The following is a 24,983-nucleotide window of genomic DNA, read 5'->3' on the forward strand; positions in this document are numbered from 1 at the left end:
AATAAATACCATTCTTCATCTTGAGAGTTTTGATTCTTTAATAACTATAGAGAAGTTTTTGAAGATTATGCTCAAAATTAAAACTGAAACTAGGAAAAGTAATGAATATTTTAATACTTACATTTATGGGAAGCAAATCAAAATGAGATTTATTTATTTATTTATTTTTATTCAGAGTAGACCAGGGTAGAATAACAGAAGATGTGAGATAAGTAGTCAAATATTTTAAAAGGATTTGGATGGAAGGAGGAGTGTGAAAGAAAATAGAAGGCTCAAGGATAATTATGATGTATTTAGTTTGAGCACCTGGAAAGATAAATTTAACATCAATTGAAATGAGAAAAACCAGAAGCAGAGCAGATTTGGAGTAGGAGTATGGAGGAGAGGGGTTCAATGTGGATAATGTAAAGTATTAAGTTTGATTTTATTATTGTAAATAGTTTAAGTGCTTTCCCTTCAAATTACCTTGATTAAGTCTTTTGGTTTCCAGAGGATAATGTTCCTCAAGTCTAACCTCAGGAAGAGATTTAGCATTTAATTAATAATTTGGCTAGTCATGAGTTCCACTAGTATTAAATTATTATTTTGAGATTCTATACTTTGAAAAACAAAAATGTGTCAACCTAATATAAAATAACTCCCAGTTATTATTATCACTATATTAAGCACTATAATAACTGCTTTACTAATGTTATCTTACATGATCTCCACTGAGAACTGTGAGATGGTATTATTTTCCCTATTTTTTAGACAAGAAAAATCAAGACTTTAAAAGGGCCTGAGGACACACAATTAGTATTTAGTACAGCTAGTGATATCAGTTTGACTCTAAAGCCCATGCTTAAAGCCACTAAAATTATATTTCATGAATTCATTTATTATTTTATAATGTTATAATTGCTCTTTATACATATATTCATTAGCATTTCTAATTTTTAATTTTTATGTACATTTGTTGATTATATTTTTGTTCAGTTTCATACTAAATAGACCCAAATATTCAAAATCTTTCATAAAAATATTTAACATAGTTTATTTTCAATTTAAGAATTTATTTGGCTTCAGGGAAGCCATAGTGAATTATCATCAGAATGGAAAATCATAAAAATAAGTGCTTAAAAGTATTACTGATTAGCTGAAAAATATGTCAATTATATATACTAGGTAACTTTTTGAAAATCATGTATACAAGTAGTAATTTTTTTAAAATGCTGTGAATGTAGGAAAGATGAGTATGATTGATTATAGATACTTGGTCTGTATTAAAATATTAAAGTGGGCACTTTAGTTTTAGGGTTGAAAAACATTATCCTTAAAAAAGTTAAGGAAATTAATTAATTACCAATTTATCTTGAAGAAAAGCAATCTCTGGATTGTTCACAGGAAAGATCAGGTCTCCCAGGACTGCCTTGTGCAAAACCAGACCAAAAGAGAAATTGTGTTGTACAAAAAGCCAAGTATGGATTAATTGTTAGTGGCTGCTCCTTTGATGTTGCCTTCCTGTTTTGAGTTTTGATCACTACCATTAAGGCTAGAAGCAATCATCCCTACACCACCAGGCCCTAGACAAATTCTCATGATATTCATTATTTTAGTATTCTTTTTAGATAAAATCATGTTAAAAAGAACATCACTAGTGTTCCTTTGCAGTAGGGAAGGTAAAAAGGGCAGATTGGTGCTTACTGTGGAAGGAAAGTCTCATTGCCCTATCTTGGTGATAGCAGGAGTTATCAGCTGATTCTCTAAATAGAATTCTCATGGAAGTTTTTACATGTTCCACTTAAGTAATATGAACTCCTTGCTTTTTTTTCATATTTCCCCAGTGTCTGGGGATAGGCATTATCCAGTCAAAAGAAATACAGAGAGCAATCCCAAAGAATTAATACATAAGTGCTGGGACATTTATCAATATTCTAGGCACCCACGAAAGTGACTGAAGTTGTGAAGCATGACAGAATGGACTTGTGTTTCCATCTTTGATTTATAAGCTCTCTGTGCCCTATAGTAGTAGAATTGTTCTGACTGGACAGGTTATTTTAGTATTTCCATCCCCGTTATCACCTTTTCTACTAATGAAGCCTTTGTAGTTCTGGTAGTTTGGTGCCTCCTCTTTCCATTATAAACTGAACAAGCCCAGTCAGTGAAACTCCCAGATGAGTCAAGGAAGGATGCCTGTTCTTCACCCTTTTATAACTTCCCAACCCTGTCAGGATGGGGTAAAATTATCCTGTGAAACATTTTGAAAGATTATTAGTTGAAACATGAATAAGTGACTATATTTTAACTTATTCCTGTGCACTAGTAAAACGAGAATTAGAGAAGTCTCTAAATTAGATTATTCATTCTCAGGTTCCAATTAGCATTATTCAAGAAATCGTGTTCGCCTCTTAGGCTCTTATGCCTGAGTTATGCAAAATTCTATATGATAATGCACATTTCATGTTTTGTTTTTTTTTCCAGATGGGCTAAATCAATCTTGAAATCAGACTCTCTATCTCAAATTAGTAACATCTGAAGTTACCCACCATCAATGAACCATCTTCCTTCCTCCTTCCAGTTCTTGTCGATACTAGCTGTTCCTCTGGTCAGCTATTACTTGGCATGCAGTCGTCTTTCTTTTCTACCAGCTGTTTTTAAACTTGACTTTTAAAATTTTAACTTAATGCCTTGCAGAAGCCCTTTTTCTTTAATGATGAATTTATTCCAGAAACTTGACATATATTGAAATTTTGGAAATAGTAAGCCCTTTAAACAATTTCTTAAAAGTCATGTAAGTTGAAATAGTAAGGGAAAGGAGTAATCAAATCATGTCTCTTTGAGACAAATTATTTTAGAAATTCTTAATAATCTAAATTATTGTTAATTATCAGGAAAATAAATTCCTCTTGTGGATTAGAATTCTTTTTATGTCTTTTTGAATATTAATGGGGTATACCTTCAACTTTATACATTAAAAACAAAAAGAAATATGAAAAAATCTGCTCATTTAACATATAGAATATTTGTTTTCCTTTTGATGGTCATATTTCCCCAGTTATAATCTTAGTTATTCTATTATTAATTTAAAAATAGGTCATGAGAAAAAAGTTATGCCAACACAACTAATCTTTGGATGGCTAGTGCCAGAAAAGCAACATCTATAATATTCTCCTTGCTTGTTTTTCTTTTGAAACTGTGGTGTCATGGATTATGATTTACTACCATCCTGGACTGAGACTTGAGCTTTGTAGAAAAGATTTATTGGCATCAACTTAGTATAAAGCCATAATCATCCCTGAAAAGGCATTTGTCATTATAAACCCTTATTTTCAGGTGCTTGACACTTTCCATTAAATTATGTTTCAAATGGAAAAGTGATTTGTGTTTCATATTCTTTATTCCAGCATTTAGAGACTATCTTTTAAAAGTCTATCATTTCTAAGAACTTTCTGGGCACACTAAGGCAGTGTTTCTGGAATCTATCCCTAGGTTTCCATGAGACCAGGGTGGCAACTATAACTATATTTCAAGCAAAAGCCTGAAGAGATTCTGCTACAAAGTAGAAGATTCAAGAAGTACTTTGGGGAAATAGGCATGTAGTTCTGTATATAAATTCAGGTTCCACCTTTTTTATATGTATAACTTTGAACATATTATATGACCTGTGTCATTTGTTTCATTGTGTGTATTTCCTTACATATTCTTTAATCAGCCAAGTAAACTTTCTGTTCACAAATAATGAAGTTTAAGGAAAATAAAGTAAGAAAGGACCTAACAGGTATATCTTAGTCCTGTTCCCTAAAATTCATGGTAACCAACACAAACACACACAAACAAAACTACATGTATATACATGTAGCTCTGGAAACAGTGACTCCATCTTTTGATCGGAATGGAAGTCAAGACCACAGCCTGGCAAACAAAGTTAAGGGACATAAACAAGAACTTAATATTTATAGGAAGATGGATAATAAAACTCTTGGAATACCAGTCCCAGGAAAAGGAAGAAGCTGAAATCATTCCTCAGGTATTAATGTCAGGCACTAAGAGTTGACCAAAACCTTTAAAGTACTTAATGCACTTAAGGTAGCCTGAAATTGTTAACTATTAACTTTACCATATTCGTTAACTTGTCAAGACTTAGAGACTTTAAGAACTGTGCACAAATTAATTAGTCTATCATTTAATCTTATCTGTGCCACAAATCAGAAGAGTTCAAAAGTCAACCTAATGGCACTTGTGCATTTCAATTGATTCCAAATGTAGGGTTGTTAAAGCATTTACTATTTTATAAAATAATTTATAGCAAGCATTATAACATGGATTTGTGAGATCTAAGGTCACTTATTTAAACTATTTAAGTTTTTTTTTCCCCTTTTAATGGTGCTAGGAATTGAGCTCAGGGCCTTGCACATGCTATGCAAGCACTGCACCACTGGGCTATGTCCCCAGCTCTACATTTTTATTTTTATGTGATTGCTGCCTTATGCTTCCTATTTGAAACTCAGACAAAAACTTCCCTTTAGTCTGTTTTGGAGAAAATAAAGTAACTCATGAGATCAGTCAAAAGAAAGAAACTACCAAGCATTTGTTCATTTTATCATGTGTCTGTTATTCTCAGAGTTATTCATTTTGGTCACAGTCTAATACCTGTTGGCTAAATTTTTTATTTTAAATTGAAATATGCATTTAGAAAAGAGTTTTGCCTTTTAGTCATCATTTTATAAATACACAGAGAATATTCTGTGAGGTATTACAAGTAAAAATAAAAATCTGGTAAATTTGTGCCCTTAGTGTCCAAATCCTATTTAACCAAACAAACACAATATGGAGATTGATACAAATGCATTCATTAATTTAAAATAGAAATTTTACAATGTCACTAATTTCTAGATTATCAACAAATAAATTTGTTTAAATGTTTTCTTACTGGATTACCTTTAATTATAATTATTTGGAATGGATTATAGATTATTAGAAAAGTAATATTCAAGTACTAGAGATGAAAAGCTCTTGGAAAATTTTAGTTGTTTTTGATTATATAAACATGAAAAATAGGCTGTTCATTCAAATAATCAACAACAATATTTATTGATTTTCTACTTTAGATACATCAGAGAAATACATAAGAACTCTCATGCAGAGTTTCAGGGCTGCAACACTGCTTAGCTTCAGGTGGACAATCACATTGTGCACCATTGGGACGGCATTTTCTGGAATTCAGCAGGACACAAACTCAGACTGCAAGCAGGATACATAGTCCCCTGCCCCAGCTAGTCTATAGTCTAACAGGAGAGCAGGTCAGGGTTGAAGACAAAAGTGAAATACATAAAGCAACAGTCCAATAAGGCAAGAAAGTATATGTAGCATGAGTAAGGTATAATATAGGTGGTACAGGGACTAAAAACAAAACCCTAAGTGCCTTAGTAAGATTCTTTGCCTCTGTGTCCAAATGACCTGACAAGAACAATTTTAAGGAGGAAAAGTTTATTTGGAGGCTCATGGTTTCAGAGATCTCTGTCTACAGATGGCCAACTCCATTCCTTGGGGCCTGAGGTAAGGCAGAATATTATAGTGGAATTGTGTGGTAGAAGAAAGCACCTGGCACCAGGAAGTGGAGACAGAGCTTCCTTCAAAAAGGACAAAGGGCCGGGGTGCACACCTGTAATCCTAGCGGCACAGGAGACTGGGTCAGGTGGATTGTGAGTTCCAAGCCAGTGTCAGTAAAAGTGAGGCCCTAAGTAACTCAGTGAGACCCTGTCTCTAAATAAAATACAAAATAGGGATGAGGATGTGGCTCAGTGCTTCTGAGTTCAGTTCCCATGTTCCTATGCACCCACCTCCTCCAGCCACATCCTACCTACCTATAGTTACCACCCAGTTAATCCCTATCAGGGAATTAATGCACTGATTAAGACTCATAACCCAACAAATCACTTCTAAGTTTCTTGCATTGTCTCACACATGAACTTTTAGGGGACACCTCCATATCTAAATCACAACACTTGGGGAAACTAGTTTGCTGGATCTCTGAAGGAATCACTCAAGATATAAAGAAAGAAGACATGAAGAAAGAGAACAACAAGAAAGGAAAGAAAAGAATTACGATAGCATGTACCAAAGACATGAAAATGCACTTTATCGCTTTTTCCTTTATTAGGCAATAATGAGCAGATTCAGAATAACTTGAATAGTTGAGCATATAGTTGAGGACATGCTTTGGAGTAAGTGAATTGAGTGAGAACCTTCCTATGAAACCTCTCTGCCACTTGTGTTTCACTGCTGTGCCTATAAGTCATTTTAAAGTTGCACATGTTCAGCCATGATGATCACTAACCTTAATGGGCCAAAATGATGTATGTGAACCCGATACTGCAATAAGGGACAATCCCCAATATTCACTTTGAGAATTAAGTTTGAACCTGCCTCTTGAACCTCCTTGCCATGAACTGTTTCATTGCTATTCCTACAAGCTGTTTTCAAACTGCTCATATTTGGCTAATTAAGAATCACAGACAACTGAGTTCTGTGTTGTTTTCCTCATCCTTCAGGCCTTAATTTGGAAGTCAGTTCCTGATCTCTCAGATTAAATTAGGTGTTCCTCTGATGTAGTTTCACAGAACTCTTGTATCTAGTTGTAATTCCCCCTTTACTGTCTTATGGTGGTGGTGGTAGTGGTATTGGTGGTGGGAAGAGTGGTTCTGGTTACAGCCTACTGTTGGGAAGAGAGAGACAGCAGACAATAGCTCAGGGTAATGAACCTGCAGTGGTGGAGGTAGGAAGATTTGGGGTAAGAACAAGAAACAGAAGCAAACTCACTGAGAACCTGAGATGGGCTGTTTACTCATTAACTGAGTACATCTATGGTGGAAGCATCCAGCTCAGGTTTGTTGATTCTGAACCTATGTGAGAAAGGTGATGTCATGATTATGGAAGAAATAGAAAATCTTCAAGAAAGAGAAAGAAGGATGCTGCCTTTTCTATCAGCCTTTTGGTAAGTAACTGTGTTTATCACTTCTCCCCTTTGAAGAATACTTAGAACTATGTTCTTGAGGCAGGTGATTTGGTAAGAATTGACACTGAAGTCCACATGGATGATTGCATTGCTAATGTGGTTAACACATTTGTAACTGATGTATCTCAGCAGACCCAATTAATGGGAGGAAAGCAGATGTCAGTAGGGAAGCTCACTGCCTGAAACAAAGTTGCCCAATTTTTTTTTTATTGCAGACCAGTAGAAGGTATGTTTATGGAGGTTAAAATCATTATCCATAATCCTCCAGAGCTGCAGAAACAGTACCATGCAATAAATGAATTTGTGTTATGTGAAGTATATGCTATAGATGTTGTTATGGTTTGGATGTGAGGTGTCTCCCCAAAGCTCAATTGTGAGACAATGCAAGAAGATTTGGATGAGAGATGATTGCATTATAGCCTTGACTGGGAGGTTGTGGCTGGAGGAGGTGGGAATTGGGATGTAGTTTGCAGTAATTATTTGTGTCCAGCAAGTGGAGACTTCTCTCTCTGCTTCCTAATTAACATGTGAGCTGCCTCCCTCTGCCACACTCTCCTGCCATGGTATTCAGTATCAGCTGGAGCCCCAAGGAATGGTGCTGGATTTCTATGGACTAAGACCTCTGCAACCATGAGCCGTTAAGTAAACTTTTCTTCCTCAATAGTTGTCTGGTCAGGTCCTTTAGTCACAGCAGTGAAAAAAAGCTTACTAAAATAGTTATTCTCAGCTTAGGAGTGGACAAGGCCAAGGATGCAGAATAGAGAACCATCATTTATAAGCAAAACTAGTCTAAACAATATAGCCAGAAAATGAAAACTTGATGTGACTTTTTCAGTGAAGTGTAAAGGCATTTTGATGCTTGCCATTCACTTTAAGAGTATGTGAGGATGAGAAGAAGGCTCAGATGGGTGTGGTAGAATGTGCCAAACATGAACTGCTGTAACTAATGTTCTCTCTGAGAAAGGTGAATTTGTTGCCCAGTTTACACGTTCAGTTCTACATGAGCAGAAAACTAAAACCAGTAGTTCCTTTGAGTCTGACTTCTGCAAATCTGAGTTGGAGATCCAGGGTGCAGAGCTAAAGGTCCTCCTCCAGAGTTCTACACATCGAAAAACCCAGAAAAGGAAGAAAAGAAGGAAGAAAGGAAGAAGCCCAAGACTGCAGAGGACCTTTAGCTCTGCACCTGGATCTCCATCTCAGATTTGTAGAAGTTAGAAGCCAGAAAGAAATTGAGCTCCCAGGCAAGTCCCATGTCCCCAGCTTGCCTCACCTGCCTCATCTTCTTTCCACCATACCACAAGTATAGGGAAATCTGGGCAGAGTGGAGTCTCCCTGCCCTCATTACAGTCTCACAACCCAGCCCTTCCCACAACAACCAGCTCCAACTGTCTTGACTCTGCTTTTAGGAAACCAGCCTTTCAAGTCACCAAAGACTACTTTAAATAGAAAAAGAGAAAATGAATAACAAAATCAAAAGAAAATAATAATAAATATTCACTAGACATTTTGCTAAATAAAACACTGCTCATAAAACTTTAAGCAATTATCTTCTTTAAAAATAACAATCACAAAAAAAACAAAAAAATAACAATCACCTTATGAGGTAGTGATTGTTACTCCATTTTAAAGATGATAAAACAGGCATAAGTTGGTTAAGAAACGGTCTATAGTTAAAGACCTAGTACATTGCATAGAAAGAATTCAAGTGTAAACAGTCCAACTACAAAGCAGGAAAAGTGTATTTTATACCCAATACAGCACAATGTTGGGTACTTAACATTCAAATATTCATTGGAATAACTGAATAATTTTGGAAAAAAGGGAAAGAGAATAGAGGAGCTATACTGAAAACTTGCTAGGGAGAGAGTAGAATTTGAGCCGAACCTTGAAAAATGGAAAAGTAGAGGGCAAAGTGTGAAGACTGGAATCAGGCAGTGAGTGTGTGGATCAGTGAGAAGATCATCTTATTTGTAAAGGAGGAAGCAAGTTAGTGGGCACAGAGCCTGAATATCATAGTTGAAGTCAGTTTGTAGAAAGCATTATAATTCAGAAAAAGTAATTGGCTACAAAGCAGAAAGTCACACTAAAAATCCTGCATATGGGAGTGACACAGTAAGAGGAGTTTTAAAGCAAAAGCACTAGCAAAAAGCAACTAAACACATTTTGAAGAATGCCTATTTCACTTACAAACTGATTTCAAGAAGGGCAGCTTTCATTTTATTACTTTTGGTTAGATGACTACAGTTTATTGACTATATGCTCTTCTTTATGTATATACTGTGAAAGATGCAATCATTTGCAAAAATGACTTAATATCTTTTAGCTGTATTAAAGTTTAATTTTGAATTAATTTTTACTTTCAAATTTCTAGGCTCTCATCTCCCTTGAATAAATCTTAATGTTATATTTGTCTCTAATAATGACCTTGTATGCCAAGGATACAACTCAGGAACAGTGAGTGGAAAAGATGTATAGGGCAACATTTGAGGGAACACGGAGCTTCCATGCCCTTTTTGGGCACACCACCCTCCTGGCACTTTCAGGTGTTGAGACCCAGAAACTCATATCATTTTTTAAAAGTTTTACAGTGCTGAATCTCCAGCATTTCTACCCCTTCCCAGGGGTCTTTCAGTCCTCTAATTATTTGGTCTTTATGGCAAAACCAGGCTATTTAGAGACAGGGGTTCTCATGCTAATGCAACTGTACTAATGTTAATAATTTTGGATCTTTATGAGATGGGAAGGGAAGGCATGTTCTGGCACTACAGAGAGATAAGCATGTTTTCCACCTCTCACAAGAGCTATTTTTGGACTTTTAAGGACAATGCAATTATCTTGCATGTTTTAGGAGTTCTTGTCCTTCCTCTTTTTCTCTTTTTTTTCCCTCTGTTCTTATTTCCTGTTTTCAACATTTATTCCTTTAATGAGAAGGCGGTTGAGGGAAGGGGATCATTTATTCTTCAACTTTTCTTTTTCTGGGGATATTCTTTCTTCTGTGATCCCTGTTTCCTGACTATGACCTTTCACATAATTCAATATGTCTGATAAGCATCCACCATCAATCTCACACTAACAGCATTTTGAGAAAAAACAGAAATTACACAGACAAAGTTTCTGCAGTTCCCAAAGTGCCAAATGGCTTAGTGAATTGGTGAGGGTGGTGTGGGAGCTAGGAGAGAGTTGGGAAGAATGTCTAAATCCAGGCAGAGTAAATTCTTGAGAACTTCAGTTCCAATGGTAATTAACTCTTTGTTTTGAAGATGCCATTTTAAATACAAAAATGATTCCATACTTAATGGTATCTATTGTACAACTTTTTTTATTGTTGGTCGTTCAAAACATTACATAGTTCTTAATATATCATATTTCACAGTTTGATTCAAGTGGGTTATGAACTCCCATTTTTACCCCGTATACAGATTGCTGTATCACATCAGTTACACTTCCATTGATTTACATATTGCCATTCTAGTGTCTGATGTATTCTGCTGTCTATCCTATTCTCTACTATCCCCCCTCCCCTTCCCTCCCCTCCCCTCCCCATTTCTCTCTCTACCCACTCTACTGTAAATCATTTCTTCCACTTGTATTATTCTTCTCTTACCCCTCATTTCCTCGTATATGCAATTTTGTAAAACCCTGAGGATCACCTTCCATTTCCATGCGATTTCCCTTCTCACTCCCTTTCCCTCCCACCTCTCATCCCGGTTTAATGTTAATCTTCTTCTCAAGCTCTTCGTCCCTACCCTGTCCTTGGTTACTCCCCTTATATCAAAGCAGTCATTTGGCATTTGTTTTTTAAGGATTGGCTAGCTTCACTTAGCATAATCTGCTCTAATGCCATCCATTTCCCTCCAAATTCTATGATTTTGTCATTTTTTAATGCAGAGTAATACTCCATTGTGTATAAATGCCACATTTTTTTTTTTATCCATTCATCTATTGAAGGGCATCTAGGTTGGTTCCACAATCTTGCTATCGTGAATTGTGCTGCTATGAACATCGATGTAGCAGTGTCCCTGTAGCATGCTCTTATTAGGTCTTTAGGGAATAGACCGAGAAGGGGAATAGCTGGGTCAAATGGTGGTTCCATTCCCAGCTTTCCAAGAAATCTCCATACTGCTTTCCAAATTGGCTGCACCAATTTGCAGTCCCACCAACAATGAACAAGTGTACCCTTTTCCCCGCATCCTCTCCAGCACTTGTTGTTGTTGGGCTTCATAATGGCTGCCAATCTTACTGGAGTGAGATGGTATCTTAGGGTGGTTTTGATTTGCATTTCTCTGACTGCTAGCGATGGTGAGCATTTTTTCATGTACTTATTAATTGATTGTATGTCCTCCTCTGAGAAGTGTCTGTTCAGGTCCTTGGCCCATTTGTTGATTGGGTTATTTGTTATCTTATTGTCTAATTTTTTGAGTTCTTTGTATACTCTGGTATTAGGGCTCTATCTGAAGTGTGTGCAGTAAAGATTTGTTCCCAGGATGTAGGCTCCCTGTTTACCTCTCTTATTGTTTCTTTTGCTGAGAAAAAACTTTTTAGTTTGAGTAAGTCCCATTTGTTGATTCTAGTTGTTAACTCTTGTGCTATGGGTGTCCTATTGAGGAATTTGGAGCCCGACCCCACAGTATGTAGATCATAGCCAACTTTTTCTTCTATCAGACGCCGTGTCTCTGATTTAATATCAAGCTCCTTGATCCATTTTGAGTTAACTTTTGTGCATGGCGAGAGAAAGGGATTCAGTTTCATTTTGATGCAAATGGATTTCCAGTTTTCCCAGCACCATTTGTTGAAGATGCTATCCTTCCTCCATTGCATGCTTTCAGCCCCTTTATCAAATATAAGATAGTTGTAGTTTTGTGGTTGGTTACTGTGTCCTCTATTCTGTACCATTGGTCCACCCACCTGTTTTGGTACCAGTACCATGCTGTTTTTGTTACTATTGCTCTGTAGTATAGTTTGAAGTCTGGTATCGCTATACCGCCTGATTCACACTTCCTGCTTAGCATTGTTTTTGCTATTCTGGGTCTTTTATTATTCCATATGAATTTCATGATTGTTTTATCTATTTCTACAAGAAATACCATTGGGATTTTGATTGGCATTGCATTGAACTTATAGAGAACTTTTGGTAATATCGCCATTTTGATGATGTTAGTTCTGCCTATCCATGAACAGGGTATATTTTTTCATCTTCTAAGGTCTTCTTCTATATCTCTCTTTAGGGTTCTGTAGTTTTCATTGTATACGTCTTTCACCTCTTTTGTTAGGTTGATTCCCAAGTATTTTATTTTTTGGGGGGATATTGTGAATGGAGTAGTTGTCCTCATTTCCGTTTCAGAGGATTTGTCGCTGATATACAGGAATGCCTTTGATTTATGCGTGTTGATTTTATATCCTGCCACTTTGCTGAATTCATTTATTAGCTCTAATAGTTTCTTTGTAGACCCTTTTGGGTCTGCTAGGTATAGAATCATGTCATCTGCAAATAGTGATAATTTAAGTTCTTCTTTTCCTATTTTTATGCCTTTAATTTCTTTCATCTGTCTAATTACTCTGGCCAGTGTTTCGAGGACTATGTTGAACAGAAGTGGTAAGAGAGGGCACCCCTATCTTGTACCAGATCTTAGAGGGAATGCCTTCAATTTTTATCCATTCAGAATGATGCTGGCCTGTGGCTTATCATAGATTGCTTTAACAATGTTGAGGTATGATCCTGTTATCCCTAATTTTTCTAGAGTTTTGAACATAAAGGGATGCTGTACTTTGTCTCATGTTTTTTCTGCATCTATCAAGATGATCATATGGTTCTTATCTTTAAGTCTATTGATGTGGTGAATAACATTTATTGATTTCCATATATTGAACCAGCCTTGCATCCCAGGGATGAATCCTACTTGATCATGGTGTATAATTTTTTTGATATGTTTTTTAATCCGATTCGCCAGAATTTTATTGAGGATTTTTGCATCTAGGATCATTAGAGATATTGGTCTGTAGTTTTCTTTCTTTGAAGTGTCTTTGTCTGGTTTAGGCATCAGGGTGATGTTGGTCTCGTAGAATGTATTTGGAAGTTCTCCCTCTTTTTCTATTTCCTGAAATAACTTGAAAAGTATTGGTGTTAGTTCCTCTTTAAAGGTTTTGTAAAACTCTGCTGTATACCCATCCGGTCCTGGGCTTTTCTTAGTTGGTAGTCTTTTGATGGTTTCTTCTATTTCCTCTATGTTATTGGTCTGTTTAGGTTGTCTATATCCTCCTGACTCAATCTGGGCAGATCATATGACTTAAGAAATTTATCTATGCCTTCACTATCTTCTATTTTATTGGAGTATAAGGATTCAAAATAATTTCTGATTATCTTCTGTATTTCTGAAGTGTCTGTTGTGATATTGCCTTTTTCATCCCGTATGCTAGTAATTTGGGTTCTCTCTCTTCTTCTCTTTGTTAGCATGGCTAAGGGTCTGTCGATTTTATTTATTTTTTCAAAGAACCAACTTTTAGTTTTGTCAATTTTTTCAATTGTTTCTTTTGTTTCAATTTCATTAATTTCAGCTCTGATTTTAATTATTTCTTGCCTTCTACTTCTTTTGCTGTTGTTTTGCTCTTCTTTTTCTAGGATTTTGAGATGAAGTATGAGATCATTTATTTGTTGGTTTTTTCTTTTTTTAAGGAATGGACTCCAAGCAATGAATTTTCCTCTTAGAACTACTTTCAATGTGTCCCATAGATTTGGATATGTTGTGTCTGTGTTTTCATTTAACTCTAAGAAGTTTTAGATTTCCTCCTTGATGTCTTCTAAAACCCATTGATCATTCAGTAACCTATTGTTCATTCTCCAAGTGATGCATGATTTTTCCTTCCTTCTTTTATCGTTGATTTTCAGTTTCATTCCATTATGATCAGATAGGATGCATGGTATTATCTCTACTCCTTTATATTGTCTAAGAGTTGCCCTGTGACATAATATATGATCTATTTTTGAGAAGGATCCATGTACTGCTGAGAAAAAAGTGTAACTGCTTGATGTTGGGTGGTATATTCTATATATGTCAATTAAATCTAGGTTGTTAATTGTGTTATTGAGTTCTATAGTTTCCTTATTTAACTTTTGTTTGGAAGATCTGTCCAGTGGTGAGAGAGGTGTGTTGAAGTCTCCCATGATTATTGTATGGTGGTCTATTAGACTCTTGAACTTGAGAAGAGTTTGCTTGACGAACATAGCTGCACCATTGTTTGGGGCATATATATTTATGATTGTTATGTCTCGTTGGTGTATGGTTCCCTTGAGCAGTATGCAGTGTCCCTCTTTATCCCTTTTGATTAACTTTGGCTTGAAATCTATTTTATTAGATATGAGTATGGACACTCCTGCTTGTTTCCGCAGTCCATATGAGTGGTATGATTTTTCCCAACCTTTCACCTTCAGTCTATGTATATCTTTTCCTATCAAATGCATCTCCTGTAGGTAGCATATTGTTGGGTCTTGTTTTGTGATCCATTCTACTAGCCTGTGTCTCTTAATTGGTGAGTGTAAGCCATTAACATTTAGGGTTATTATTGAGATATGGTTTGTTCTTCCAGCCATATTTGTTTATTAATGTTACTAAACCTGATTTGTTTTCCTCTTTGATTACATTCCCCCCTTTACTGTCCTACCTCCCACTGTTGGTTTTCGATGTTATTTTCCATTTCCTCTTCCTGTAATGTTTTGCCAAGGATTTTTTGAAGAGATGGTTTTCTAGCTGCGAATTCTTTTAACTTTTGTTTATCGTGGAAAGTTTTAATTTCATCTTTCATCCTGAAGCTTAATTTCGCCAGATACACGATTCTTGGTTGGAACCCATTTTCTTTCAGTGTTTGAAATATGTTATTCCAGGATCTTCTAGCTTTCAGAGTCTGTGTTGAGAGATCAGCTGTTATCCTGATTGGTTTACCCCTAAATGTAATCTGCTTCCTTTCTCTTGTTGCTTTTAAAATTCTCTCCTTATTCTGTATGTTGGGCATCTTCATTATAATGTGTCTAGGTGTGGATCTCTTATGATTTTGCACATTCGGTGTCCTGTAGGCTTCTAGGATTTGGGATTCTGTCTCATTCTTCAAGTCTGGGAAGTTTTCTCGTATTATTTCATGAAATAGATTGTTTATTCCTTTGGTTTGGAGCTCTGTGCCTTCCTGTATCCCAATGACTCTTAAGTTTGGTCTTTTAATGTTATCCCATATTTCTTGGATGTTCTGCTCATGGTTTCTTAGCAGTCTTGCTGAGCTGTCTATGATCTTTTCAAGTTGAAATACTTTGTCTTCATTGTCTGATGTTCTATCTTCTAAGTGATCTACTCTGCTGGTATTGAGTTTTTAAGTTGGTTTATTGAGTTTTTAAGTTGGTTTATTGCTTCCTGCATTTCTAGGATTTCTATTTGTTTGTTTTTTATTACCTCTATCTCCCTGTGTAATTGATCTTTTGCTTCCTGGATTTGTTTATGTAGTTCCTTGTCAAAGTGATCTTTCATTGTCTGATTTTGCTGTCTCATGTCTTCCTTGAGACTCCAGATCATCTGAAGCATGTATATCCTGAACTCTTTTTCTGACATTCCATCTGTTGCAGCTATTACCTCTTCTAAAGTTGAGTTGACCTGCATTGCTTGTGGTCCTTTCTTTCCTTGTCTTTTCATACTGCTCGCGTTTCTTTCTGCTTGGTGAAACTGTTGTGTTTTTGAAATTTTCCCCCTATTTATTTATATTGCTCTTGTATAGTTGGAAAATCTCCCTTGCAGGGCGGGTAGTGGCTGTGCTCCTCCTCTAATTAGGGTGATCTGTCTACCACTCTGGTCGGACGCAGGTCTGCCCACCCTGCGGGCGCGGGTGGCAGCTCTGCTCTGCCCGCACTCCAATTGTGGTGATGTAACTACCACGCCCTCGGGTCGTTGGTCCTGATCCGGATGTGGGCGGTGGCTCTGCTCGGCCCCTACTCCAATTGGTGTGACGTGTCTACCACGCTGGCAGGCCTCTAGGCCTGTTCCGCCGGTGGGTCGCAGGTCTGCCTACCTTGCGGGCTCGGGAGGCAGTTCTGCTCAGCCCCCACTCCCAATGGGGGTACCTGACTGCCTTTCCAATGGGTCGCTGGGCGCTGGGCCTTTTCCAGACATGGGCGGCGGCTCTGCTCCACCCCCGCTCCAACCAGTGTGACATGACTGCCTCAGTGCTACGTGTCCACCACGCTGGCAGGCTACCGGGCCTGTCCTGCCAGTGGGACGCAGGTCTGCCTACCTTGCAGGCTCAGATGGCAGCTCTGCACAGCCCCTACTCCAAATGGGGTGACTTGGCTACCATGCCATCGGGTCGCTGGTCCTGTTCTAGGCGTGGGCGGCTACTCTCTTCAGCCCCAGCTGCAGTTGGGGTGTCGTGATACCATGCCGGTGGGTCACTTGGCCTGCTCTGGGCGCAGGCGGCAGCTCCACTCTGCCCCCCTGGCCCCCACAGCACCCAGCAGGACCCGGACCGAGAAGCAGTCACCGCAGGTTCCGCAACCCTGGGCCAAAGCAGCTTCGGGAGCCAGAACCCGGCCTCTCCGATCCCGGCTCACGCTCCGCTAGGAGCAGGCTCCAAGGAGCGACCCCCGCGGGTTCCCCTGCCCCAGGCCAAAGCAACTCCAGGAGCCAGAGCCCGGCCGCTCCAAGCTCTCCGAGCTCGGTGCACGCTCCGCTTGGAGCAGGCTCAAAGACGCAGTCCCTGCGGGCTCCCCAGCCCCGGGCCAAAACTGTTCCGGGAGTCAGAACCCAGCCACCCCGAGCTCAGCGCACGCTCCACTTGGAGCTGGCCTCAACACGCAGTCTCCGCAGATTCCCCAGCCCTGGGCCTAAGCAGTCCCGGGAACCAGATTCCGGACGCTCAGAGCCCGGCACACGCCTTGCCAGGAGCGAGCCCCTAGGAGTATTCTCCACTGGTTCTCCAGCCCCGAGCCTGAGCGATCTGTCTGCGAGACGCAGGCAAATACCAGCCTGAAATCACCTGTTCCGTAGCTGAATGAGCTGAGATCAGTAGAAAACAGGGATGATTACATCAGCTCTCCAAGATGGCGGCTGCTGTCCTCCTCTGTGGTCCAACCCCTGTCGAGAACCGAACTGGACCGCTTCTCTCCTCTGTCTCAAAGCTGGAACTCAGCACTAAGCACGGCCATTGCACCACTGGCAGGAGCCCCCAGAATCCGCATCGCTGCACCCCCGCTCCGGCACCTCGCCGCTTCCCAGCGCGTGTGGCAGACTCCAGCTGCAGGGCGCGACCCTCCGTGCGGAGAAATCGCCCGAGTCCGAGCCCCCGCAGCCGAACCTTGCGCGATGGAAATCCGTCCACTAGATTCTGGAGCACCTCAATTTCACTGGTAATTCCCAACAAGATAGCCTTCAGCTATTTCACCTCGTCTTTCTCCTGCACAGTGACGCGGTGCACTGGGGTGATGCACTCCCTTCGCCGCCATCTTTCCCCTCTCCTATAGCTTTTTGAAATAAATCTCTATTGTACAACTTTAAAAATGACACTTTCCATTATCTAGAAGGGCATTCTGGTGGTTGTAGGGAGAGCAATTTCCTCACAAGATTAGCATCTAAATGTGGCTGAGAGTTTTATGTTGTGCAACTATCTGGTCTTCTCTGGTGATTTTGCTATTTCTTGAGGTCAGAGCCCTATTCAGCTCTTTTTACCAGTCTTAGAAGGCTAAGAGCAACCTATCCCTCATATGGGACCAGGGTCATTATTATTGGATCAAATCAGGTTTATCCAATCAGTCATTCCACCATGACAAAAGCAAACATTCCTCTAAGCAAAATCACTTATTGCACTCCTAAAATCACAAATTTTCATGATGAGAGGAGGGGAAGTAACTTGTGTAATATTTAGCTCTCAGGCACTGACCAACATGAGTGTCAACTGTGATTTAAAATGCCATGGTGGTTTTATATCCTGGTAATTTAGGGAGATAGACTCTTTTAATTAATTTTATATGCTATTTGAAGTATGGTCAAGTTTGTTGCCACTGCTATACCAAAATCTCTGAAAGACTAAATATAAATTTTTAGAGATTAGACATTCTGTGATATAAATCTGAATACCATTCTGAGGTAATGGAGGAAAACTATCATCATAAAGGATGAGGAATTATGTAGATGAAGGAAGGGTCCTTCCAGCTCCATCTCATCGCCTATTCTTCTGCCTGAAATTTAATTGTTCTATCAGTTCCCGAAGTGCAAATACTCAGGAAAAAGGAAGAAATCTAGAAGTATTAATAGTCTTTCCTAGCCACTGAGTTCCCCCTACATTAATAACACTAACAGAACAGATTGGTGACCAGGTGCAAAGGCAAATGTTATAAGTTGAGACAAATGACATTTTTTTTTAATTTTTAAAAAATTTATTCTAATTTCTTATATTTGGCAGCAGAATGCATTTCAATGCATATTACAAATGACTTTTTATTTGGGGTTGATTCCAAGTAGTAAAGAGAGTTTGAGAACCAACAATCTCTTCTGTCATTTGATCTTCCATAGATTAAGTGGGCTTCTAATTAAAATGTCACTTAGAGGTGGAAAAACAAGAAGGAAAAACTTGCCTAAAAACCTGAGGAAACTATCTTGTTGGTCAAACAAAACAAACCTCCCACAGAATACCCCTTCTTTCCACATATTAGTATGGCAGAGCATTTGCAAATCTCTGAGAATGTCACTGAACTGTTTGAAAATAAAATAACTAATTTGATTATTTTCTTAGTAAAACACACTTAACATAATATGGTAGAATTAAATTAAAATTAAATGAGGGATCAAATTGGTATTAAGAAAATAGGTTGATGGAATAAATAAGATGAAGCAAGAGAGGAAGTCAACACTCAATGTATTTTAGAATTTCAGCACATTTACTGCAGTAGAAATGATTTCTTGTTGTTTGTTTACTTTCCTTTTTCTTTTCAATATCAGAAACACAGAATTGGGTCACTGAGTCATGCATGACCCTCTTCCTATGTAGCTAGGTATTTATATAGGTACTTTCAATGTTGGAAAGAATCTTATAAACTGATCATCAAAGTGTTTCACAAATCAAGAGTCACATGTTTGGCTCTAAGTTTCCTAACAGTCAATGAAAAGAAATGAAGAGAAATAATAATGTGATTTGTAATATTATAAAATGATGATTTAAGAAAGCACTATCTCTGACCGAGATTGAAGAATTTTCTCCTATTAGTCTGCCACACCACTCTGGTTTAATTTTCCTGCTATCTGAAGAGATTATGAAATGACTACCTAACTAGTCTCATAGCTTCTATTCCTTTGCATCCTTAGTCTGTTCTCAAGCTAGTGGCTGGAATGATCCTACAAAATCAGATAGTTCTAACCTTCTACTCAAATCCTCCAGGGGCTTCCCATCCTACTTAGAGAAAAAGCTAAAGAAAACCTGAAGAGACACTCTCAGAAGATGATGTGCAATCAATCAACAAATACATGAAAAAATGTTCATCATCACTAGCAATTAGAGAAATGCAAATCAAAACCACTCTAAGATTTCATCTCACTTCAGTCAGATTGGCAACTCTTATGTATACAAACAACAATAAGTGTTGGTGAGGATACAGGGGAAAAAGGTACACTCATACACTGATGGTGGGACTGCAAATTGCTGCAGCCAATATGGAAAGCAGTATGGAGATATCTTGGAAAATTGGGAATGGAAGCACCATTTGACCCAGCTGTCCCTCTCCTCAGTCTATACCCAAAGGAATTAAAAACAGCCTACTACAGGGACACAATCATATCAATGTTTATAGAAGCACAATTCACAATAGCTAAACTGTGGAGCCAACCTAGATGCCCTTCAGTGGATGAATGGATAAAAAAAATGTGGCATATATACACAATGGAATTTTACTCAGCAATAAAAGAGAATAAAATCATGACATTTGAAGGTAAATGGATGGAGTTAGAGAAGATAATGCTAAGTGAAGTTGGCCAATCCCCTCCAAAAGAAATGCCAAATGTTTTCTTTGATATAAAGAGGCTGATTCATAGTGGGATAGGGATAGGAAGCATGTGAGGAATAGACAAACTCTAGATAGTGCAGAGGGGTTGGAGGGGAAGGGACAGGGCATGGGGTAATTAATGATGGTGGAATGTGATGATCATTATTATCCAAAGTACAGGTATGAAGACATGAATTGCTGTGAATATACTATGTATACAAACAGAGATATGAAAAATTGTGCTCTATATGTGTAATAAGAATTGTAATGCATTCTACTGTCATATATAAATTTAAAAAAGAAAATAACTCTTTAATTTACCCTTAAAAAGTAATTACTGAAAAATCTAATAACCTTAATTACATTTCTTTCTAAAGTATGTGGAATGTACCTTTTTTGTGCATGAGTGGGTGCTTATTACTCATATAAAAATGTTTGTAAATATTGGCAATGGATTAATCTGAGACACACATGATTCTTGTCACATTGTCTGGTGTTTGGCACAAATCTCAGAAAAGGATTTGATATACTGTTTTAGATAACGTTTCTGGGCCTACTTAATGCTGTATAGCTCCATCAGATGCTATTGCACACTTTATAAGCTTTACCACTATTGCGTCTCCTAATGCTTAGCTTACATAATGAAGTCTGATACAAACGCAAAGTGAGAATTGTAAAACAGTGTGATTTTTAAATAAAACATTAAAAGACCTTAAAAAAAAGCTAAAGAAATCTCAGTGGCTTAGAAAGCTTGGAATAATCTGGCAACATAAAAAGAGGTGACAATACTGAGTATTGGGAAGGTGTGGACCACCAAGAGCTTTATATTTTACTTTTTATGTTTTTAAATTTAATTTAAAATTTTATTCTTTAAATAAGTGGTTAAAGTGCAACTGGTACAATCACTTTGGAGAACAATCTATCAGTATTTAATGAAACTGAAAATACAAATATAATGGGAATTCTATTCATATTTATACATCAAAAATTCATGCTTAGAAAATGATACAGTGTTAGTGACCACAGTGCATGCCTGTAATCCCAGTATCTCAGAAGGCTAAGGCAGGAGGATCACAAGTTTAAAGTCAGCCTCAGCAATTTAGCGAGGCCCTGTCTCAAAATAAAAATAATAAATAAAAAGGGCTAGGGCTGTGGCTCAGTGGTTAAGTAACCCTGGGTTCAATCCCTAGTATTAAGAAAAAAAGAAAAGAAAGAAATTAAGAAAGAAAGAAAGTAACACAGACAAAATTTTTATAAAATCATTGCTTATAACAGTTCAAAAGTGGGAATAATCTAAACATCTGTACATCTATTCATAAGAGATTGATAAACAGATCTTGGTATACTTATACAATGATATACTATTTGGCAATAAAAATCAAGCTAAACCACATAATTAAAGCTACGTTTATCAACCTGGAGGATCCCAGTTAGTTCTAATGTTTTATTTCCAAACTGAGTAGTGAGCTCAGAGGTGTTCATTACATTTGTCCTTATACTCTATGGATGCCTGCAATATGTCATAATGTTTAAAGGAGGTAAATGGAAAATATGCAGAATGCACAAACAGTTGAAAGGGAGAGCTTGTCAGAGGAGGGCATGAACAGGCATGGGAATAAACATAGACAATAGTACATTAGGACTGAGCAACTTAATTTCCACTCTCTTCCTCTGACTCCCACTGCTATTTAGGTTTTCATCTTCTCAACAGCCTCCTGTTTGTTCTTCCTTACTATGGTCTTGTTCCCTCCATTTATTACTTGGTAGTGTTGAGTGGTTTGTGTAAACTCAAACCTAAACATGTTGGTCCTTCTGTTTGCAAACCTTAAAAAAGTCTTCATTGCTTATAATGAATACAGGGAAATTTCTTAATAGAATATAGAGGGCCCTCTGCAATGTGGACTCAAGCATCCTGACCAATATCTGATTCCAAATCTCTGTTAATGGCTCTGTGCTCTTTTTCACACCTGGGAAAGACCATCACCATATCTTCTTATCTCCATATTTCTATAGAATTTTGTTCATATCTCTGTCATAGTAGTCATACTGTACAGTGTGGTATCCTCAGCGTGAGCTATTAAAAGTCAGGAATACTGTTTTGTTGTTGTTGTTGTTGCTGTTTTTCTTTCATTTTGCTTATTTGTTTTTAATTCTTTATATACCTAGTTTCTGGCAAGATGCTTAATACATAGATGTTGCTAAGTAATTATTTATAGAATCAATGAAAGAAATAGTGTAGGTTTTATTTAGAGATGTATTGATACAAATAGAGAATCAGGTGAGATATAACCTTTTTCAAGTTCTCAGTTATCTAGTTGCTTCTTTTATTAGTTAAAATGCTATTTCAGCTTCTGTATTATCATTTATACTTACTAGTTTCAAGAAAGACAAAAAGGCTTCAAGCAATATTTTGTTCATGTTAGCTAAGAGTGGTCAAAGTTGAACTGTTAATTTGGAATTGCTAGACTGATGAGATATCAGGATATTTGATTTTTTAAAAAAGTATGGATTAATGCAACATTAGCTTTGTTGTTGTTGTTGTTCTGAAAAGATATACAAGATGGTTCCCTCCCTCACTCTCAAGATTTGAATCTGTAAGGCCTGGAAAATATATGTTATAATAGGGTCATACTACAGAGAATGGGGACTATGAGAATTGTAACACCTGTACAGAAAGGTTGCTTTTCTTTGTTTTAAAATTTTGAATATGAAGTTATTTTACAATTTGGAAAAAATTACTTCATCTCCATTGGTTCCCAGGAAACTTGAATGTGGTAATTTACATTTTTGAAGACATGTCAGCTTAGGCATTTACTCAAAACTGGACAAATTCCATGCTTGAAAAATCACTAGCTATTATTCAAGCTCCAACTTACAAGTTGAATATTAAAAACTGGTTTTAAAAACCAAACCCATAGACTACTCCAGGAATTGTAAATTATTTTTCAATTGTCAACCACCAAGGCACTTCAATTTAGAAAAGAACCAAGAGACTTTCCAGTTATTCAAGTCTAAACGCCTTAACCCAGTTTTAGTCTAAGGACAGAATACTCTAAAGAAAAAGAAAATAAGATAATACTCATTTTTTTAAAGGAACGGTTTTATGCCTGTTTTTTCCAAGAAACTGAGTTATAAGTTATTACTGATATAGGTAAGAGGCAAGCTGATAATCTGAACAGAGGAGAGGAAAATTGTCTAAGTAATCAAAATAACAGACTTCCATTTAGACCTCTGAATAGACCTCTGAATGTTACCATGTATGTTTTAATTCTTGTTATCATTTTTGTAATTTCCCCCAAATAAATAAAAATAAAAGAGGATATAGAGTAAAGTACTGGGGTTCTCCACTTTTTTTCTCTTTTAACCCCACACATTAAGGACAGCAAACATTGCCCCATGCTGGTTCTTGTAGTATTTTGTAGGAGGCCCCATGAAACAATCATTCTCTGAGACTTCTAGAAAACTGCCAGACTCACTTTTGCTTGGGAGAAATGGAGGAGTTTAGAAATTGCAAATCAAGACCAAAACCAAAGTCACTAAGTCAGTAAACATTATCCCTACAGATAATTATTCTTGAAAAAATTTTCCTTTGTCTTTTTCAGAATTTCCTAAATATATCATCTGAGTGATGTGGGAGTTATATGACTTTGCTATAATTGCCAGCTTTACAAATGACTGTTAACTTACTGTAAATAATACAGAATGCTAAATGCAATTTGTGGCAAATTTCAATAATTCTATTTGAAAGATGATGAGCTTATATTAGGACTTTTATTTAATAATTTCAAAAAATAGCAGTTGCTGCTAGACAAATGAAATTGAAAACTTGGGAAAGAGGACGAAAACATTTTTTTCTATAAACACATTTATATTGTTATAATTTCTTGCCACATAGATACAATGTTTTTACAATTCTGTTTTATTATTTTTCAAACTATATTGCAGGGATTAACTGTGCACTTGCTATCCTAACACTAATTGTAACAGGAAGTAATTGTAGCACTTGTTCTTCTAACAAAGATAGAAAGAATTAAATAACTTGTTTAAAGATTTCAGACATATCAGAACTGACAGGAAAATCACAACCAAATATTCCAATGTTTCCCTATCTGAAATTCTTTACTATACCACATTTCGAATTGGTTACAACTAAATTTTTATTTTCAATGTCTATCTATCTCAGGGCTTTCTTTGTATTTTATTTGTAGATAGTTACTTGATATTTATTTTAATCATTCTTGATTATGTTTTTTCCCCAAAATAATTTTCCCTAATGAAAGTGAAACACAAGTGATAAAGAGATTTTAAAAGAGTTTTTCCAGAACCAGGGTCATTGGTGACATTGCCATAAATCACACACAATCTCAACACAGACCATCTTACAGAGAAGCCTCACTCTAATAAGCATAATATACAGAGGTTAAAATAGCCCTGTTGTATTTATCTTCCACTGTGCAGCTTACCAAAACCAAATTTCTGTCATCAAAAATTATTAATCATCTGTATGTCCTGCAGAGAATTTTAATAAAGCATATTATGAACCTGGGGGTGGTAGAGGTATAAGAAAGACACAAATGTGATCCAGTTTTTAAAAGGAAAAGAGAGTCTCTATTACTCCACCACATCTGTTTGCCACATGTTCATAAATCACATCAATGTTCTGAACATTTCTCCTAGCACCTTCCTGTCACCTCGGTTTTATAGTTCATAATTCTGTCCCTTCTACACACACACACACACACACACACACACACACACATCTTAGGTTTGGCAGTAAATTTGACCAAATATTAAATCAAGTAACTGCAGGTAATGACTAGTACTGAAAGACTTTCTAATTTCTTGAGATTTGATCACAGAAAGCAAAAGTGGTAGGGAGCAAAACATTCTGCCTATTCAAGAGGAGCTATTTAATAATATGGACACACCAGTGAACATCACTGCCAAACCAAAAACAAAGCTGCAGTGGAGTTTGAATCCATGGAATAG

Source organism: Spermophilus citellus (assembly GCF_964194105.1).
Source record: "Spermophilus citellus genome assembly, chromosome: 14".
In the NCBI taxonomy this organism is placed as follows: Eukaryota; Metazoa; Chordata; class Mammalia; order Rodentia; family Sciuridae; genus Spermophilus; species Spermophilus citellus.